The sequence below is a fragment of the Cetorhinus maximus genome, chromosome 1 (genome assembly GCF_964194155.1).
Source record: "Cetorhinus maximus chromosome 1, sCetMax3.hap1.1, whole genome shotgun sequence".
In the NCBI taxonomy this organism is placed as follows: Eukaryota; Metazoa; Chordata; class Chondrichthyes; order Lamniformes; family Cetorhinidae; genus Cetorhinus; species Cetorhinus maximus.
In genome coordinates this window covers 235,515,797-235,539,927 of record NC_135879.1, presented here as the reverse complement: position 1 = coordinate 235,539,927, position 24,131 = coordinate 235,515,797, and positions in this window count along the sequence as shown.

Sequence of the window (24,131 nt, the reverse complement as noted above, 5' to 3'; positions counted from 1 at the left end):
CTGCATGTGGTGGGTGGAATTCTGGTTGTGGACAATGGAAAGAATTGAAAAGACCAATCTTCATCAGTTCTACGATGAAATCCATGGACGCACATGTTCTCATCTCATTGTCTGCCTTCTTGACATAGCTCAATTGCTGGAACACCTATGGGTCTCGTACACCAAATAATCCCACAACCTCAGGAGCAGGAGGGGAGGATGTAACAAAGGAGGGCTCTTGCTGGTGAACAACAGAGGCTGCAACACCAGCAGCAGGCAACACCAAAGGGGAAGGCTGGTCAGGATGTATCCAAGGAAGACATTGTAGAAGATAAGCACTGATGTTAGGCAGCAAGGTTGTGGCCGTGATGCAGAGCCTCCCTATTTGTCCAGGAGACTCTTTAAAAGCTTGACAGTAACTGCAGCATTGTCAGCTGACACCGGGTTTCACCAATCAAAAGCAGAATCACACCAGCATTTAGATTTTTATTGAGGATCACTTAGGAAATGGGAAAGAACAAGGGAGAATAAGTGGCGTACGGGGCTGGTTACGCCATCGGGAATGGCATACCACTGTTACAATTCCGGCCAATGAGTGTAAAAGGGATATTTATGTAGTTGCGTTTTATCAGAAGGAATCAAATGCTTAATAACCTGTCTTATGCGATTACTTGCTTTGGTGTGGCAACTTTAGTCCTTAAGGATCTTCAATAAATTTTACTGGTCAGTGGAAGAGGAAATGGAATTAGTCATGAGCTCCTTGTCTTCCCGCCAACAACTAATATGAAGATATGAATTAGGAGCAGGAGTAAACCATTCAGCCCCTCAAGCCTGGACCGCCATTCATTAAGATCATGGTTGATCTGATTATGGCTTCAACTCCACTTTCCGCTTACCCACGATAGCCTTTGACTCCCTTGTTAGTCAAGAATCTATCTACTTTTGCCTTAAAAATATTCAATGGCCCCACCTCCACCGTTGTCTGGGGAAGAGGTTTCCAAAGATTCACGGGAAAAATCTTCTTCCCATCTCCGTCTTAAATGGGAGACCCCTTATTTTTAAATGGTGTCCCCTGGTTCTTGGTCTCCTCCCTCCTACTACTCTCTCCTGCACAGTTCTGGGGGATGGCAAAATTTCTGCCTCTGGCCCATTAAGCTATTTAACTGCTTATTGTTGGTGTCTATGGCTTTATACAATGGGGAATGCCAATTCAGCTGCCCAATATACTTCTTTCCTCACTTTCGTTTCCATTGAAATCTATCAGGGGAGATGTATGAGTATGAGATGGGTGATTTGTTATCTTCCATTTTAAATGGCTGTCCAAAGTTAAAATTAGCCCCATTGAGTGTCAATGAGGAGTCTTAAAATTGGGTTTATTTCCGAAAAGCGAACTGGCTCAAAGACATCCAAAATGAAATAGAAAAGACTGTATCGGATAATAAATCACTGGCACTCTTGACTGTCCGCACAACTCATTTGAATGGCTGTAACCTGAAACGTTTGGACATTTATTTACAGATCCGTTTTATACAAGTTCATTCCCTCTCCCGATGCAAGAGAATAGATTATCTGGTCACTAATCACAACGTAGTGTGCGGGATCTTGCTGTGCACAAATTGTCTGTTGCGTTTTCTACATCACAGCAGTGACAATACTTCAAAAGTACTTCCTTTGTTGCAGAGCACTTTGGAACAACCTGAAGTTGTGAACAGTCATTTCTTTGTGCACTCTTTAGTGGGCTGACTGAAGATCATTCCAGCTGGCATTAGGGGGAACCACAAGATCAACAACCTCACACCACACTTTCTTGCAAAACCAGTTGGTTTACTCAACCCCTACAGGGAAGGTAGCCTGCCACCCCAACCAGGTCTAAACCATTTCTCAATGGCCTGCTCCCAAAACGATACACTATCCGCCAGTGTTGGGATAATCAGGGGGAGGCAAAGGTGTAGTGATATTGTCGCTGGACTAGTAATCTGGGGTAATGCTCTTGGAACCCGGGTTTGAATCCCGCCACGGCAGATGGTGGAATTTGAGTCCAATAAAAATCTGGAATTAAAAGTCTGATGATAACCATGAAACCATTGCCGATTGTTGTATAAACCCATCTGGTTCACTAATGTTTAGGAAAGGAATTCTGGCTCTAGACCCACAGCTGTGTGGTTGACTCTTAAATGCCCTCTGAACAAGGGCAATCAGGATGGGCAACAAATGCTGGCCTAGCCAGCAATGCCCACATCCAATGAATAAAAAAAAAAATCAATAGCGGGCTCTCTCCTCAATTTTCTGGATGAAACACGAGAGGGACTTCCTGATTTCAGCTTAAATGATAAACATATCAACCAGGAAGAGACATGGGAAAAAGTGATTATGCTACTGGACTAGTAATCTGAAGGCCTGGGCTAATGATGTGAATTCAAATCCCGTCACAACAACTGGGGAATTTAAATTCAATTAGTGAATGAAATAACGGATAGGAAGCTAGACTCAGTAATGGTGATGACCCCATCTGTTTCACCATGTCCTTCCTCAGAAATGAGAAGGCATTGCACACGCTCAAATGAACTAGGTGCATGAGTAGGCCATACTTGCATTAAACAGAGAAACTTTCACGTCTTTAAATGTCTTGGCTTCAAAAGACCGATTGTCAAGTAACTGTTCAATTGTTTATGAGGATTAAAGCTCTTGGCAGCTTAATTTTCTTTTTGGCTTTAGTCCTAGGCAAATTAGTTTTGCTAAGTAGATGCAAATTGGAATCCTCAATTAGCCAGTGTTCTTACCCTTGAAATGTGGCCAGCGTTTCCAACAGGTATAGTCACGAAAGATAAGGACGGGATTAGGCGAATTTGGGATTTCCCTCAATTTGCCAACATGGACCTCATCGACCCTTACGTGAAGAATGATCTTCTGGAATTGTTCGGTCAGAAAATGTAGGGGGTAAATTAGCAATGCTAAAAAAAAAGCAGGCTTTGGCCAATGATTTTTTATACTGCATGATGACTGGCAACCAAAGAATAAAGGATAAATGTTAAAAAAAGACTCGGGTGATGAGGAGAAATTATTTTACTCAGTAAGTAAATTGAAGAAGGATATATTTGCTTTAGAGGGAGTGCAACAAAGGTTCACCAGTCTGATTCCTGGGGAAACGAGGGGATTGTCCTATGAGGAGAAATTGAGCAGACTAGAGTTTAGAAGAATGAGAGGTGATCTCAGTGAAATATATAAAATTCTTATGAAGTTTGGCAGTTTAGATGCTGAGAGAAATGTTTCCCCTGGCTAGAGGATCCAGAACATGAGGTCACACACAGTTCCACAATAAGGTGTCGGCCATATAGGACTAAGATGAAAGGAACCTTCTTCATTCACACGGTTGTGAACCTTTGGAAATCTTCATCGATTGAGCTGTGGATGTTCAGTCATTCAGCACATTAAAATCAGAGACCTAAAAACTTGAGGATATTAAGGGAAATAAGGAGTATGGGGTAGTGTGGGAAGGTGGAGACAGCTGAGGTAAAAAAAATCAGGCATGATCTTAATGATTGGAGGAGCAGGTTCGAGGGGGTTGACTGGTCTACTCTCTCCAGTTTGCATTTTTCTCTCTCTCCCTCCCCCAGTTTGTGTTCTTCCCTCTCCATCCCCCCATTTGTGTTGCTTCAGTTTCTTCACTGCAGGTGATGCCTGCTCGACTACGATATGCAAGCCCTAACGTGTTTTATGGTAAATGCAATATTCAATTCATAATAGTTAATGTCAGGATGCCAGAAGATAATTAGAAAGGAACTAAAGATTTTGTTGTTCTTTTTAATGTTTTAAAAGTTGCTGTTCTATGATGTTGGGTTACGCCATTGCTAAAATCCAACATGTTGATTTTTAAAATAATATTGGCTTTATAATTAACAAGTGGCCTTGAGACAACAATTAAATTTTTATATGTTTTCTTTTTATTCATGAGTGGGATATGGGTGTCACTGGCCAAACCAGAATTTATTGCCCATCCCTAATTGCCCTTGAGAAGGTGGTGTTGAGCCACCTTCTTAAATCACTGCAGTCTGGGTGGTGAAGATACCCACAGTGCTGTTAGGGAGGGCGTTCCAGGAGTTTGAGCCAGCAATGATGAAGGAATGGTCCTATGTTTCCAGGTAAGGATGGTGTTTGACCTGGAGGGGAACTTGCAGGTGGTGGTGTTCCCATTGGCTCGCTGCCTTGTCTTTCTGAGTTGTAGCAGGTTTGGAACGCACTCTCAAAGGAGTTTTGGCCAATTGCAGCAGTGCATCTTGTAGATGGTACACACTGCTGCCGCTGAGCCTCAGTGGTGGAGGGAGTGAACGTTTAAGGTGGTGGATGGGGCTGCTTTGTACTGGATGGTGTCGAGCTTCTTGACTGGTATTGGAGCTGCACTCGTCCAGGCAAGTGGAGAGTATTCCATCACATTAAGCTAAGTTGAAACGTTCATGGTGCAGCTGAAAACAACACGCAAGTTGGAAAAGTTGAGCCAACAGGAGAGGATTCACCTGAGCCAATTTACTTAAGTTTCTGAACATAATCATCCGTACTACTGGTGATAAAGGATATTACAGAAAGTATGGACAAGCATTCCGAATGATGAGAGAAAAGCAAGGCATTAAATCACAATGGAAACTATGCACCTTTTGAATCCCTAGTGTTTGTTTTATATAGAATGTACAGCACAGAAACAGACCATTCACCCCAACTGGTCTATGCTGGTGTTGATGCTCCATATGAGCCTCCACCCACCGGACTTTATCTTAAATGATTTTTTAGAATAGAGGCGGTTTTGACAGGTTTGGAGAAACACTCGCGCTTCTACTGCACAAGTTAAACATCCAAACCCGAAGTTGAAGAGAAACAACTGTTATTGATTGTGATTTAATGTTTAATTAAACATTAAATTAAATTTAATTTAATTGTGTTTCCATTGTGATTTAACTGGGGGCATTACTCTCAAAGAACAGTGACACTGGGCCGAATCTTTTGGGCCCCGTCGAGGGTGGAAATGGAGGCAGACGGGACCCGTAAATACCGGTGCCAATCGGAGTGTCGGTTTCCCGACTCCATTCCTGCCACCAGCCATTTTTTTGGATGTGGGATCAGGGCTGGCAGGGACATGGGCAGTCAAACACAAAGATAAAAACAAAAAGCTAAAAGCTACTGCGGATGCTGGAAATCCAAAACAAAATAAAAACAGAATTACCTGGAAAAACTCAGCAAGTCTGGCAGCATCGGCGGAGAAGAAATCAGTCAACGTTTCGAGCCCTCATGGCCCTTCGGCAGAACTGCAGCATGGTTTCAACAAGGGAGAAATATAAATTGGTTTAAGGTGGGTGGGGTGGGGGGGGAAGAGACCCATTGAGGGTGTGGTGTGAGCAGATAATCAAGTTTGCTCCTGGCAGAGTTCATATGAAAGTGGGGGTTGTCAGCTGGGTGCTTTTCAGCCTGGGTTTTCCCCCACTCCAAGTCTGCTTTGTGGATAGGTTTTTGCAGAGGAAGGAGGAAGAAGGCAGTGCATGTGTGTGCGTGTGTGTGTGTGTGTATCCAGTTCACTCCCAGTCTCAGCGTTCTCACTCTCAGACACTCACTCATCCAGGCTCACCCCTCACTCTTCTCTCATACACACACTGACTCAAACAGACACACACACTGATTCTCCCACACACACTGACTCAGACACACACACTGACTTTCCCACACACACACTGACTCTCTCACATACGCTGACTCTCCCACACGCACTGACTCTCAGACACATGCACTGACTTTCTCACACACACTGACTCGAACACATACACCGACTCAAACACACACACTGACTCTCCCACACACACTGACTCTCCCACACACACTGACTCAAACACACACACTGACTCAAACACACACACTGACTCAAACACACACTGACTCTCCCAAACATACTGACTCTCAGACACATGCACTGACTCGAACACAAACACTGACCCCATATTAATCTGACTCCCAGTTACACCTCCGTTAAGGCAACAGTAAAAACAAATAGATTTAAACAGACCCAGGCAAAGCAACACAAAACCCTGGATAGGAGAATTCAAAGTGAGTTTTCTCAGTTTTGGTTCCTGTTTCTCCCTTTTTAATGCAAATTCCCATTGTTCCGATATGCCTTTGGGACTTTACCTTTCTCTTAATATAAATATTTACACAGTACTAACTTTATCAGTAACCTTTGGGAAAAATAAACGCACTGTTTGGCTTGGCTTCTTCTGGCTAGGTGTAACATCCTACTATCTCTTTGAAATTCAAACTACTCTGGTTTATCTAAAAATGCAAATTTTCCTCATACCTCACATTCTAAAGCTTCAGCCATGTTTATGTATTTAGCATTTCAAACCGAGCTTCTTGTTGATGACTCAAAGCCTCCAGGCCAGCTGTCTCCAAGTCGATTAAATCACACACACACACACAGAGAAACTATCCAAACCCCACTATTAACCTACCTTTACAATAAGTCACAATAATATTATGAAAATCATATTTTCATGACACCCTCAAGCTGGAAGGCACTCAGTCCAAGCTGCCAGGGCTCACTCCCTTGGCCAGCTCCGGCGTCATTGACAGTTGGCACTCAGACTCTTAACACCCCTGAGCTCCGCGGGGGTATGGCCAGCCCTTAGCTTTACACCAGATTGATCCATGCCAACATGGCACTCACCCTTCCCGAGCACAGCAGGTCAATGAGCCTCTTGCGGCACTGCACCCATGTGCGCCGCACAACATCGTGGCCGCTGACCTGCGCAGCCACCTCCTCCCGAGCTCTTTTTGTTAGGTGTGGTGGCCTCCTCCTTCCGTCTCTGGGGACAAGGGTGTCCCTCCCTGGCAGCCACCTCCTCCAGGAGGACTGCGAGGAACTCGTCCGAAAAGCGGAGGGCTGAATGCCCACCAGACCTGCCCCCCCACCCCGCCCTGGCATCTCCAGCTGCTGCCAAAGCGGTAAGTGCCATTTCCGCAATGCAGACTGTATATGCTTCTTCACCGGCATTCTTCACAGGGGCTGCCTGTGCTGTTTTTAAACAGGCTGCCGGGTCGCCATTGGACTTGGCGGCTGACAGGCCCCACCCCTGCCCGGCCCTTCCCGACCATTGGCAAGCCACGTTCCACGCTCTGCGGGCCCTAATTGGCCAGCCAGATCGCGGTTGGGGGCCTGTTTACCGGCCGCTCCCAGGCCTGCCGATCACGCCTGCCCACCGAGCTGAAAATTCAGTCCGCTCACTCTCAAACACTGACTCTCACACACACACACACACTGGGCAGGCTTTTCCATTCGGCGTGCGGGCGTGTGCCCGACACGTCCCAAGCGTGAAATAGCGCGCGATGACATCAGGTGAGCGTCCCGACGTTATGGTGCACTCGCGTGATATTTCGGTCGGCGGGTGTGCGCAAGAGTCGGCAGCAGCCCGCCGACGATTTAGAGGCCTATGAAGGCTATTAAAGCATTAATTAAGTGCTATTTTTCACTGCCCGAATCAGCCAAGCGGCCTTGGGATTTTTTACGAAACCTCATCCACGGGAGGGATGAGGTTTCCGTAACTAAATTTAAAAAAATAAAAATTTTTGGACAGAATTTGTCAAATATACATGTTAAGAACAAAGAACAAAGAAAAGTACAGCACAGGAACAGGCCCTTCGGCCCTCCAAGCCTGCGCCAATCATATTGCCCGTCAACTAAAACATTAAGGTGAGTGAATCCGCTGTGTGGACATTTTTTTCCGGATTTTTAGAACTTTATTCATTGGTTTAAAATTCTTCAGCAACCTGAGGCAGCCCCATCCCAGCAGGGAGCTTCCAGTGCGCACTCCCCTGTGCATGTGCAGTCTTTTGTGCGTGCACTCCGTCCATCCCCACCCTGGCAGCGCTGAACTTCTCAGTGTGCCTTTAAGGCTGGCTGGCCGTTAATTGGCCAGCAAGCGATAAATCATGGTCGGGGGCTAATTGCAGATGGAGCGCCATTTCCTGGCCTCTCCCGAGCCCGCCCGCCATGCCCACCCGATGACCTGAAAATCCTGCCCACCAACTCTCACACTCACACGCTCACTCTTTCACACACAGACACTGTCTATCTCACACACACGCACATACACACTGATTCTCTCACATACACGCACATACACACTGACTCTCTCACATACACGCACATACACACTGATTCTCTCACATAAACGCACATACACACTGACTCTCTCACATACACGCACATACACACTGACTCTCTCACACACACGCACATACACACAGACTCTCACACACACGCACATACACACTGACTCTCTCACACACACACACATACACACTGACTCTCACATACACGCACATACACACTGACTCTCACACATACATGCACATACACATTGACTCTCACATACACGCATATACACACTAACTCACCCACATACACGCACATACACACTGACACTCTCACAGACACGCACATACACACCGACTCTCTCACACACACGCACGTACACACTGACTCTCTCACATACACGCACATAAACACTGACTCTCTCACATACACGCACATACACACTGACTCTCACATACACGAACATACACACAGACTCTCTCATATACACGCACATACACACTGACTCTCTCACATACACACTGACTCTCTCACATACACGCACATACACACTGACTCTCTCACACACACGCACATACACACTGACTATCTCACATACACGCACATACATACTGACTCTCTCACATACACGCACATACACACTGACTCTCTCACAAACACACTGACTCTCTCACATACACACTGACTCTCTCGCATACACGCAAATACACACTGACTCTCTCACACGCACATACACACTGACTCACATACACGCATATACACACTGACTCTCTCACATACACGCACATACACACTGACTCTCACATACACACACATAGCCACTGACTCTCTCACATACACGCACATACACACTGACTCTCTCGCATACACACTGACTCTCTCACATACACGCACATACACATTGACTCTCTCACATACGCACTGTCTCTCACACATACACGCACATACACACTGACTCTCTCACACACACGCACATACGCACTGACTCTCTCGCATACACGCACATACACACTGACTCTCACACACACACATACACACTGACTCACATACACGCACATAAACACTGACTCACATACACGCACATACACACTGACTCTCTCACATACACGCACATACACACTGACTCTCTCACATACACGCACATACACACTGACTCTCTCACACACACGCACATACACACTGACGCTCTCATACACACGCACATACACACTGACTCTCTCACACACACGCACATACACACTGACTCTCTCACATACACACTGACTCTCTCACATACACGCACATACACACTGACTCTCTCACATACACGCACATACACACTGACTCTCTCACAAACACACTGACTCTCTCACATACACACTGACTCTCTCGCATACACGCACATACACACTGACTCTCTCACACGCACATACACACTGACTCACATACACGCATATACACACTGACTCACATACACGCACATACACACTGACTCTCTCACATACACGCATATACACACTGACTCTCACATACACGCACAAACCCACTGACCCTCTCACATACACGCACATACACACTGACTCTCTCACATACACACTGACTCTCTCACATACACGCAGTTACACACTGACTCTCTCACATACACACTGTCTCTCTCACATACACGCACATACACACTGACTCTCTCACACACACGCACATACACACTGACTCTCTCGCATACACGCACATACACACTGACTCTCACACACACATACACACTGACTCACATACACGCACATACACAATGACTCACATACACGCACATACACACTGACTCTCTCACATACACGCACATACACACTGATTCTCTGACATACATGCACATACACACTGACTCTCTCACATACACGCACACACACACTGACTCTCTCACATAGACACTGACTCTCTCACATACACGCACATACACACTGACTCTCTCACATACACACTGACTCTCTCACATACACACTGACTCTCTCACATACACGCACATACAAACTGACTCTCTCACATACACGCACATACACACTGACTCTCTCACACACACGCACATACACACTGACTCTCTCACATACACACTGACTCTCTCACATACACGCACATACACACTGACTCTCTCACACACACGCACATACACACTGACTCTATCACATACACGCACATACACACTGACTCACATACACGCACATACACACTGACTCACATACACGCACAGACACACTGACTCTCTCACATACACGCACATAAACACTGACTCTCTCACAAACACGCACATACACACTGACTCTCACATACACGCACATACAGACTGACTCTCTCACAAACACGCACATACACACTGACTCTCTCACATACACGCACATACACACTGACTCTCTCACATACATGCACATACACACTGACTCTCTCACATACACGCACATACACACTGACTCACCCACATACACGCACATACACACTTACTCTCACATACACGCACATACACACTGACTCTCTCACATACACACTGACTCTCTCACATACACGCACATACACACTGACTCTCTCACACACACGCACATACACACTGACTCTCTCACAGACACGCACATACACACTGACTCACCCACATACACGCACATACACACTGACTCTCTCACATACACACTGACTCTCTCACATAGACACAGACTCTCTCACATACACGCACATACACACTGACTCTCTCAAACACACACACATACACACTGACTCTCTCACACACACGCACATACACACTGACTCTATCACATACACACTGACTCTCTCACATACACACTGACTCTCTCACATACACGCACATACACACTGACTCTCTCACAAACGCGCACATACACACTGACTCTCTCACATACACGCACATACACACTGACTCACATACACGCACATAGACACTGACTCAGATACACGCACATACACACTGACTCTCTCACATACACGCACATACACACTGACTCTCTCACATACATACTGACTCTCTCTCATACACGCACATACACACTGACTCTCTCACACACACGCACATATACACTGACCCTCTCACACACACGCACATACACACTGACTCTCTCACATACACGCACATACACAGTGACTCTCTCACATACACGCACATACACACTGACTCTCTCACACACACGCACATACACACTGACCCTCTCACACACACGCACATACACACTGACTCTCACATACACGCACATACCCACTGACTCTCTCACATACACGCACATACACACTGACTGTCTCGCATACACACTGACTCTCTCACATACACGCACATACACACTGACTCTCTCACATACACACTGTCTCTCTCACATACACGCACATACACACTGACTCTCTCACACACACGCACATACACATTGACTCTCTCGCATACACGCACATACACACTGACTCTCACACACACACATACACACTGACTCACATACACGCACATACACACTGACTCACATACACGCACATACACACTGACTCTCTCACATACACGCACATACACACTGACTCTCTCACATACACGCACATACACACTGACTCTCTCACACACACGCACATACACACTGACTATCTCACACACACGCACATACACACTGACTCTCTCACATACACACTGACTCTCTCACATACACGCACATACACACTGACTCTCTCACATACACGCACATACACACTGACTCTCTCACAAACACACTGACTCTCTCACATACACACTGACTCTCTCGCATACACGCACATACACACTGACTCTCTCACACGCACATACACACTGACTCACATACACGCATATACACACTGACTCACATACACGCACATACACACTGATTCTCTCACATACACGCATATACACACTGACTCTCACATACACGCACATACACACTGACTCTCTCACATACACGCACATACACACTGACTCTCCCACATACACACTGACTCTCTCACATACACGCACATACACACTGACTCTCTCACACACACGCACATACACATTGACTCTCTCGCATACACGCACATACACACTGACTCTCACACACACACATACACACTGACTCACATACACGCACATACACACTGACTCACATACACGCACATACACACTGACTCTCTCACATACACGCACATACACACTGACTCTCTCACATACACGCACATACACACTGACTCTCTCACACACACGCACATACACACTGACTATCTCACACACACGCACATACACACTGACTCTCTCACATACACACTGACTCTCTCACATACACGCACATACACACTGACTCTCTCACATACACGCACATACACACTGACTCTCTCACAAACACACTGACTCTCTCACATACACACTGACTCTCTCGCATACACGCACATACACACTGACTCTCTCACACGCACATACACACTGACTCACATACACGCATATACACACTGACTCAGATACACGCACATACACACTGACTCTCTCACATACACGCATATACACACTGACTCTCACATACACGCACATACACACTGACTCTCTCACATACACGCACATACACACTGACTCTCCCACATACACACTGACTCTCTCACATACACGCACATACACACTGACTCTCTAACATACACACTGTCTCTCTCACATACACGCACGTACTCACTGACTCTCTCACACACACGCACATACACACTGACTCTCTTGCATACACGCACATACACACTGACTCTCTGACATACACGCACATACACACTGACTCACATACACGCACATACACACTGACTCTCTCACATACACGCACATACACACTGACTCTCTCACATACACGCAATTACACCCTGACTCTCTCACATACACATTGACTCTCTCACATACACGCACATACACACTGACTCTCTCACATACACACTGAAACTCTCACATACACACTGAATCTCTCACATACACGCACATACACACTGACTCTCTCACACACACGCACATACACACTGACTATCTCACACACACGCACATACACACTGACTCTCTCACATACACACTGACTCTCTCACATACACGCACATACACACTGACTCTCTCACATACACGCACATACACACTGACTCTCTCACATACACGCACATACACACTGACTCACATAGACGCACATACACACTGACTCACATACACGCACAGACACACTGACTCTCTCACATACACGCACATAAACACTGACTCTCTCACAAACACGCACTTACACACTGACTCTCACATAAACGCACACACAGACTGACTCTCTCACAAACACGCACATACACACTGACTCTCTCAAATACACGCACATACACACTGACTCTCTCACATACACGCACATACACACTGACTCACCCACATACACGCACATACACACTTACTCTCACATACACGCACATACACACTGACTCTCTAAAATACACACTGACTCTCTCTCATACACGCACATACACACTGACTCTCTCACATACACACTGACTCTCTCACATACACGCACATACACACTGATTCTCTCAAACACACGCACAAAAACACTGACTCTCACACACACACGCACATACACACTGACTCTCTCACATACACACTGACTCTCTCACATACACGTACATACACACTGACTCTCTCACATACACGCACATACACACTGACTCTCTCACATACACGCACATACACACTGACTCACATACACGCACATAGACACTGACTCACATACACGCACATACACACTGACTCTCTCACATACACGCACATACACACTGACTCTCTCACACACACGCACATATTCACTGACCCTCTCACACACACCCACATACACACTGACTCTCTCACATACAAGCACATACACAGTGACTCTCTCACATACACGTACATACACACTGACTCTCTCACACACACGCACATACACACTGACCCTCTCACACACACGCACATACACACTGACTCTCTCACAAACACGCACATACACACTGACTCTCTCACATACACGCACATACTCACTGACTCTCTCACACACACATACACACTGACTCTCACATACACGCACATACACACTGACACTCTCACATACATGCACATACACACTGACTCTCACATACACGCACATAAACACTGACTCACCCACATACACGCACATACACACTGACTCTCTCACAGGCACGCACATACACACTGACTCTCTCACACACGCGCACATACACACTGACTCTCTCAAATACACGCACATACACACTGACTCTCTCACATACACGCACATACACTGACTCTCACATACACGCACATACACACTGACTTTCTCACATACACGCACATACACACTGTCTCTCTCACATACACACTGACTCTCTCACATACACGCACATACACACTGACTCTCTCACATACACACTGTCTCTCTCGCATACACGCACATACAAACTGACTCTCAGACACACACATACACACTGACTCACATACACGCACATACACACTGACTCACATACACGCACATACACAATGACTCTCTCACATACACGCACATACACACTGACTCTCTCACATACACGCACATACACACTGACTCTCTCACAAACACGCACATACACACGGACTCTCTCACACACACGCACATACACACTGACTCTCTCACATACACACTGACTCTCTCACATACACGCACATACACACTGACTCTCTCACATACACGCACATACACACTGACTCTCTCACAAACACACTGACTCTCTCACATACACACTGACTCTCTCGCATACACGCACATACACACTGACTCTCTCACACGCACATACACACTGACTCACATACACGCATATACACACTGACTCACATACACGCACATACACACTGACTCTCTCACATACACGCATATACACACTGACTCTCACATACACGCACATACACACTGACTCTCTCACATACACGCACATACACACTGACTCTCTCACATACACGCATATACACACTGACTCTCACATACACGCACATACACACCGACTCTCTCACATACGCACTGACTCTCTCGCATACACGCACATACACACTGACTCTCTCACATACACACTGACTCTCTCACATACACACTGACTCTCTCACATACACGCACATACACACTGACTCTCTCACATACACACTGACTCTCTCACATACACGCACATACACACTGACTCTCTCACACACACGCACATACACACTGACTCTCTCACACACACGCACATACACACTGACTCTCTCACATACACACTGACTCTCTCACATACACGCACATACACACTGACTCTCTCACACACACGCACATACACACTGACACTGTCACATACACGCACATACACACTGACTCACATACACGCACATACACACTGACTCACATACACGCACAGACACACTGACTCTCTCACATACACGCACATAAACACTGACTCTCTCAAAAACACGCACATACACACCGACTCTCACATACACGCACATACAGACTGACTCTCTCACAAACACGCACATACACACTGACTCTCTCACATACACGCACATACACACTGACTCTCTCACATACATGCACATACACACTGACTCTCTCACATACACGCACATACACACTGACTCACCCACATACACGCACATACACACTTACTCTCACATACACGCACATACACACTGACTCTCTCAAACACACGCACATACACACTGACTCTCTCACACACACGCACATACGCACTGACTCTCTCACATACACACTGACTCTCTCACATACACGCACATACACACTGACTCTCTCACATACGCGCACATACACACTGACTCTCTCACATACACGCACATACACACTGACTCACATACACGCACATAGACACTGACTCAGATACACGAACATGCACACTGACTCTCTCACATACAGGCACATGCACACTGACTCTCTCACATACATACTGACTCTCTCTCATACACGCACATACACACTGACTCTCTCACACACACGCACATATACACTGACCCTCTCACACACACGCACATACACACTGACTCTCTCACATACACGCACATACACAGTGACTCTCTCACATACACGCACATACACACTGACTCTCTCACACACACGCACATACACACTGACCCTCTCACACACACGCACATACACACTGACTCTCTCACAAACACGCACATACACACTGACTCTCTCACATACATGCACATACACACTGACTCACCCACATACACGCACATACACACTGACTCACACACACACGCACATACACACTGACTCTCTCACATACACGCACATACACACTGACTCTCACATACACGCACATACACACTGACTCTCTCACATACACTCCTACTCTCTCACATACACGCACATACACACTGACTCTCTCGCATACACGCACATACACACTGACTCTCTCACACACACGCACATACACACTGACTCTCTCACACACACGCACATACACACTGACTCTCTCACATTCACACTGACTCTCTCACATACACGCACATACACACTGACTCTCTCACATACACGCACATACACACTGACTCTCTCACATACACGCACATACACACTGACTCTCTCACACGCACATACACACTGACTCACATACACGCATATACACACTGACTCACATACACGCACATACACACTGACTCTCTCACATACACTCAGATACACACTGACTCTCACATACACGCACATACCCACTGACTCTCTCACATACACGCACATACACACTGACTCTCTCGCATACACACTGACTCTCTCACATACAAGCACATACACAATGACTCTCTCACATACACACTGTCTCTCTCACATACACGCACATACACACTGACTCTCTCACACACACGCACATACACACTGACTCTCTCACATACACACTGACTCTCTCACATACACGCACATACACACTGACTCTCTCACATACACGCACATACACACTGACTCTCTCACAAACACACTGACTCTCTCACTTACACACTGACTCTCTCGCATACACGCACATACACACTGACTCTCTCACACGCACATACACACTGACTCACATACACGCTTATACACACTGACTCACATACACGCACATACACACTGACTCTCTCACATACACGTATATACACACTGACTCTCACATACACGCACATACGCACTGACTCTCTCACATACACGCACATACACACTGACTCTCTCACATACACACTGACTCTCTCACATACACGCACATACACACTGACTCTCTCACATACACACTGTCTCTCTCAGATACACGCACATACACACTGACTCTCTCACACACACGCACATAAACACTGACTCTCTCGCATACATGCACATACACACTGACTCTCTCACATACACGCACATACACACTGAATCACATACACGCACATACACACTGACTCTCTCACATACACGCACATACAAACTGACTCTCTCACATACACGCACATACACACTGACTCTCTCACATACACACTGACTCTCTCACATACACGCACATACACACTGACTCTCTCACATACACACTGACTCTCTCACATACACACTGACTCTCTCAAATACACGCACATACACACTGACTCTCTCACATACACACTGACTCTCTCACATACACGCACATACACACTGACTCTCTCACACACACGCACATACACACTGACTATCTCACACACACGCACATACACACTGACTCTCTCACATACACACTGACTCCCTCACATACAAGCACATACACACTGACTATCTCACATACACGCACATACACACTGACTCTATCACATACACGCACATACACACTGACTCACATACACGCACATACACAGTGACTCACATACACGCACAGACACACTGACTCTCTCACATACACGGACATAAACACTGACTCTCTCACAAACACGCACATACACAGTGACTCTCACATACACCCACATACAGACTGACTCTCTCACAAACACGCACATACACACTGACTCTCTCACATACACGCACATACACACTGACTCTCTCACATACACGCACATACACGCTGACTCACCCACATACACGCACATACACACTTACTCTCACATACACGCACATACACACTGACTCTCTCACATACACACTGACTCTCTCACATACACGCACATACACACTGATTCTCTCAAACACACGCACAAACACACTGACTCTCACACACACACGCACATACACACTGACTCTCTCACATACACACTGACTCTCTCACATACACGTACATACACACTGACTCTCTCACATACACGCACATAGACACTGACTCTCTACATACACGCACATACACACTGACTCACATACACGCACATACACACTGACTCACATACACGCACATAGCCACTGACTCTCTCACATACACGCACATACACACTGACTCTCTCACACACACGCACATATTCACTGACCCTCTCACACACACGCACATACACACTGACTCTCTCACATACACGCACATACACACTGACTCTCTCACATACACGCACATACACACTGACTCTCTCACACACACGCACATATTCACTGACCCTCTCACACACACGCACATTCACACTGACCCGCACACACACACGCACATAAACAATGACTCTCTCACAAACATGCACATACACACTGACTCTCTCACATACACGCACATACACACTGACTCTCTCACACACACACACATACACACTGACTCTCACATACACGCACATAAACACTGAATCACCCACATACACGCACATACACACTGACTCTCTCACAGGCACGCACATACACACTGACTCTCTCACACACGCGCACATACACACTGACTCTCTCACATACACGCACATACACACTGACTCTCTCACATACACGCACATACACACTGACTCTCACATACACGCACATCCACACTGACTCTCTCACATACACGCACATACACACTGACTCTCTCACATACACACTGACTCTCTCACATACACGCACATACACACTGACTCTCTCACACACACGCACATACACACTGACTCTCTCACACACACGCACATAAACACTGACTGTCTCACAAACACACTGACTCTCTCACATACACATTGACTCTCTCGCATACACGCACATACACACTGGCTCTCTCACACGCACATACACACTGACTCACATACACGCATATACACACTGACTCACATACACGCACATACACACTGGCTCTCTCACACACACGCACATACACACTGACTCTCCCACACACACGCACATACACACTGACTCTCTCACATACACGCACATACACACTGACTCTCTCACATACACGCACATACACATTGATTCTCACATACACGCACATACACACTGACTCTCTCACACACACATACACACTGACTCACATACACGCACATACACACTGACTCTCTAACATACACGCACATACACACTGACTCTCTCATATACAGGCACATACACACTGACTCTCTCACATACACGCACATTCACACTGACTCTCTCACAAACACGCACATACACACTGACTCTCTCACATACACGCACATACACACTGACTCTCTCACATACATGCACATACACACTGACTCTCTCACATACACGCACATACACACTGACTCACCCACATACACGCACATACACACTGACTCTCTCACACACATGCACACACACACTGACTCTCACACACACGCACATACACACTTACTCTCACATACACGCACATACACACTGACTCTCTCACACACACGCACATACACACTGACTCTCTCACATACACGCACAGGCACACTGACTGTCTCACATACACACACATACACACTGACGCTCTCACATACACGCACATACACACTGACTCACATACACACTGACTCACCCACATACACGCACATACACACTGACTCTCACACACATGCACAAACACACTGACTCTCACACACACGCACATACACACTTACTGTCACATAAACGCACATACACACTGACTCTCTCACATACACGCACATACACACTGACTCTCTCACATACACGCACATACACACTGACTCTCTCACATACACGCACATACACACTGACACTCTCATATACACGCAGATACACACTGACTCACATACACGCACATACACACTGACTCACATACACGCACATACACACTGACTCTCTCACATACACGCACATACACACTGACTCTCTCACATACACGCACATAAACACTGACTCTCTCACAAACACGCACATACACACTGACTCTCTCACATACACGCACATACAGACTGACTCTCTCACAAACATGCACATACACACTGACTCTCTCACATACACGCACATACACACTGACTCTCTCACATACATGCACATACACACTGACTCTCTCACATACATGCACATACACACTGACTCACCCACATACACGCACATACACACTGACTCTCACACACATGCACACACACACTGACTCTCACACACACGCACATACACACTTACTCTCACATACACACTGACTCTCTCACATACATACTGACTCTCTCACATACACACACATACACACTGACTCTCTCACATACACACTGACTCTCTCACATACACGCACATACACACTGACTCTCTCACATACACACTGACTCTCTCACATACACGCACATACACACTGACTCTCTCACAAACACGCACATACACACTGACTCTCTCACACACACGCACATACACACTGACTCTCTCACATACACATTGACTCTCTCACATACACGCACATACACACTGACTCTCTCACATACACGCACATACACACTGACTTACATACACGCACATACACACTGACTCATATACACGCACATACACACTGACTCTCTCACACACATGCACACACACACTGACTCTCACACACACGCACATACACACTTACTCTCACATACACGCACATACACACTGACTCTCTCACACACACGCACATACAAACTGACTCTCTCACATACACGCACATGCACACTGACTCTCTCACATACACGCACATACACACTGACGCTCTCACATACACGCACATACACACTGACTCACATACATGCACATAAACACTGACTCACATACACGCACATACACACTGACTCTCTCACATACACGCACATACACACTGACTCTCCCACATACACGCAAATACACACTGACTCTCACACACATGCACACACACACTGACTCTCACACACACGCACATACACACTTACTCTCACATACACGCACATACACACTGACTCTGTCACACACACGCACATACAGACTGACTCTCTCACATACACGCACATACACACTGACTCTCTCACATACACGCACATACACACTGACACTCTCACATACACGCACATACACACTGACTCACATACACGCACATACACACTGACTCACATACACGCACATACACACTGACTCTCTCACATACACGCACATACACATTGACTCTCTCACATACACGCACATAAACACTGACTCTCTCACAAACACGCACATACACACTGACTCTCTCACATACACGCACATACAGACTGACTCTCTCACAAACACGCACATACACACTGACTCTCTCACATACACGCACATACACACTGACTCTCTCACATACATGCACATACACACTGACTCTCTCACATACACGCACATACACACTGACGCACCCACATACACGCACATACACACTGACTCTCACACACATGCACACACACACTGATTCTCACACACACGCACATACACACTTACTCTCACATACACACTGACTCTCTCACATACATACTGACTCTCTCACATACACACACATACACAATGACTCTCTCACATACACACTGACTCTCTCACATACACGCACATACACACTGACTCTCTCACATACACACTGACTCTCTCACATACACGCACATACACACTGACTCTCTCACACACACGCACATACACACTGACTCTCTCACATACACACTGACTCTCTCACATACACGCACATACACACTGACTCTCTCACATACACGCACATACACACTGACTTACATACACGCACATACACACTGACTCACATACACGCACATACACACTGACTCATTCACATACACGCACATACACACTGACTCTCTCACATACACACTGACTCACATACACACTGACTCTCTCACACACACGCACATACACACTGACTCTCTCACATACACACTGACTCTCTCATATTCACGCACATACACACTGACTCTCTCACATACACGCACATACACACTGATTCTCTCACATACACGCACATACACACTGACTCTCTCACATACACACTGACTCTCTCACGTACACGCACATACACACTGACTCTCTCACATACACACTGACTCTCTCACATACACGCACATACACACTGACTCTCTCACACACACGCACATACACACTGACTCTCTCACACACACGCACATACACACTGACTCTCTCACATACACACTGACTCTCTCACATACACGCAAATACACACTGACTCTCCCACATACACGCAAATACACACTGACTCTCACACACATGCACACACACACTGACTCTCACACACACGCACATACACACTTACTCTCACATACACACTGACTCTGTCACACACACACATACACACTGACTCTCTCACATACACGCACATACACACTGACTCTCTCACATACACGCACATACACACTGACACTCTCACATACACGCACATACACACTGACTCACATACACGCACATACACACTGACTCACATACACGCACATACACACTGACTCTCTCACATACACGCACATACACACTGACTCTCTCACATACACGCACATAAACACTGACTCTCTCACAAACACGCACATACACACTTACTCTCTCACATACACGCACATACAGACTGACTCTCTCACAAACACGCACATACACACTGACTCTCTCACATACATGCACATACACACTGACTCTCTCACATACACGCACATACACACTGACTCTCTCACATACATGCACATACACACTGACTCTCTCACAAACACGCACATACACACTGACTCTCTCACATACATGCACATACACACTGACTCTCTCACATACACGCACATACACACTGACTCTCTCACATACATGCACATACACACTGACTCTTTCACATACACGCACATACACACTGACGCACCCACATACACGCACATACACAATGACTCTCACACACATGCACACACACACTGATTCTCACACACACGCACATACACACTTACTCTCAAATACACACTGACTCTCTCACATACATACTGACTCTCTCACATACACACACATACACACTGACTCTCTCACATACACACTGACTCTCTCACATACACGCACATACACACTGACTCTCTCACATACACACTGACTCTCTCACATACACGCACATACACACTGACTCTCTCACACACACGCACATAGACACTGACACTCACACACGCACATACACACTGACTCTCTCACATACACACTGACTCTCTCACATACACGCACATACACACTGACTCTCTCACATACACGCACATACACACTGACTTACATACACGCACATACACACTGACTCACATACACGCACATACACACTGACTCTTTCACATACACGCACATACACACTGACTCTCTCACATACACACTGACTCACATACACACTGACTCTCTCACACACACGCACATACACACTGACTCACATACACACTGACTCTCTCATATTCACGCACATACACACTGACTCTCTCACATACACGCACATACACACTGATTCTCTCACATACACGCACATACACACTGACTCTCTCACATACACACTGACTCTCTCACATACACGCACATACACACTGACTCTCTCACATACACACTGACTCTCTCACACACACGCACATACACACTGACTCTCTCACACACACGCACATACACACTGACTCTCTCACATACACACTGACTCTCTCACATACACGCACATACACACTGACTCTCTCACATACACGCACATACACACTGACTCACATACACGCACATACACACTGACTCACATACACGCACATTCACACTGA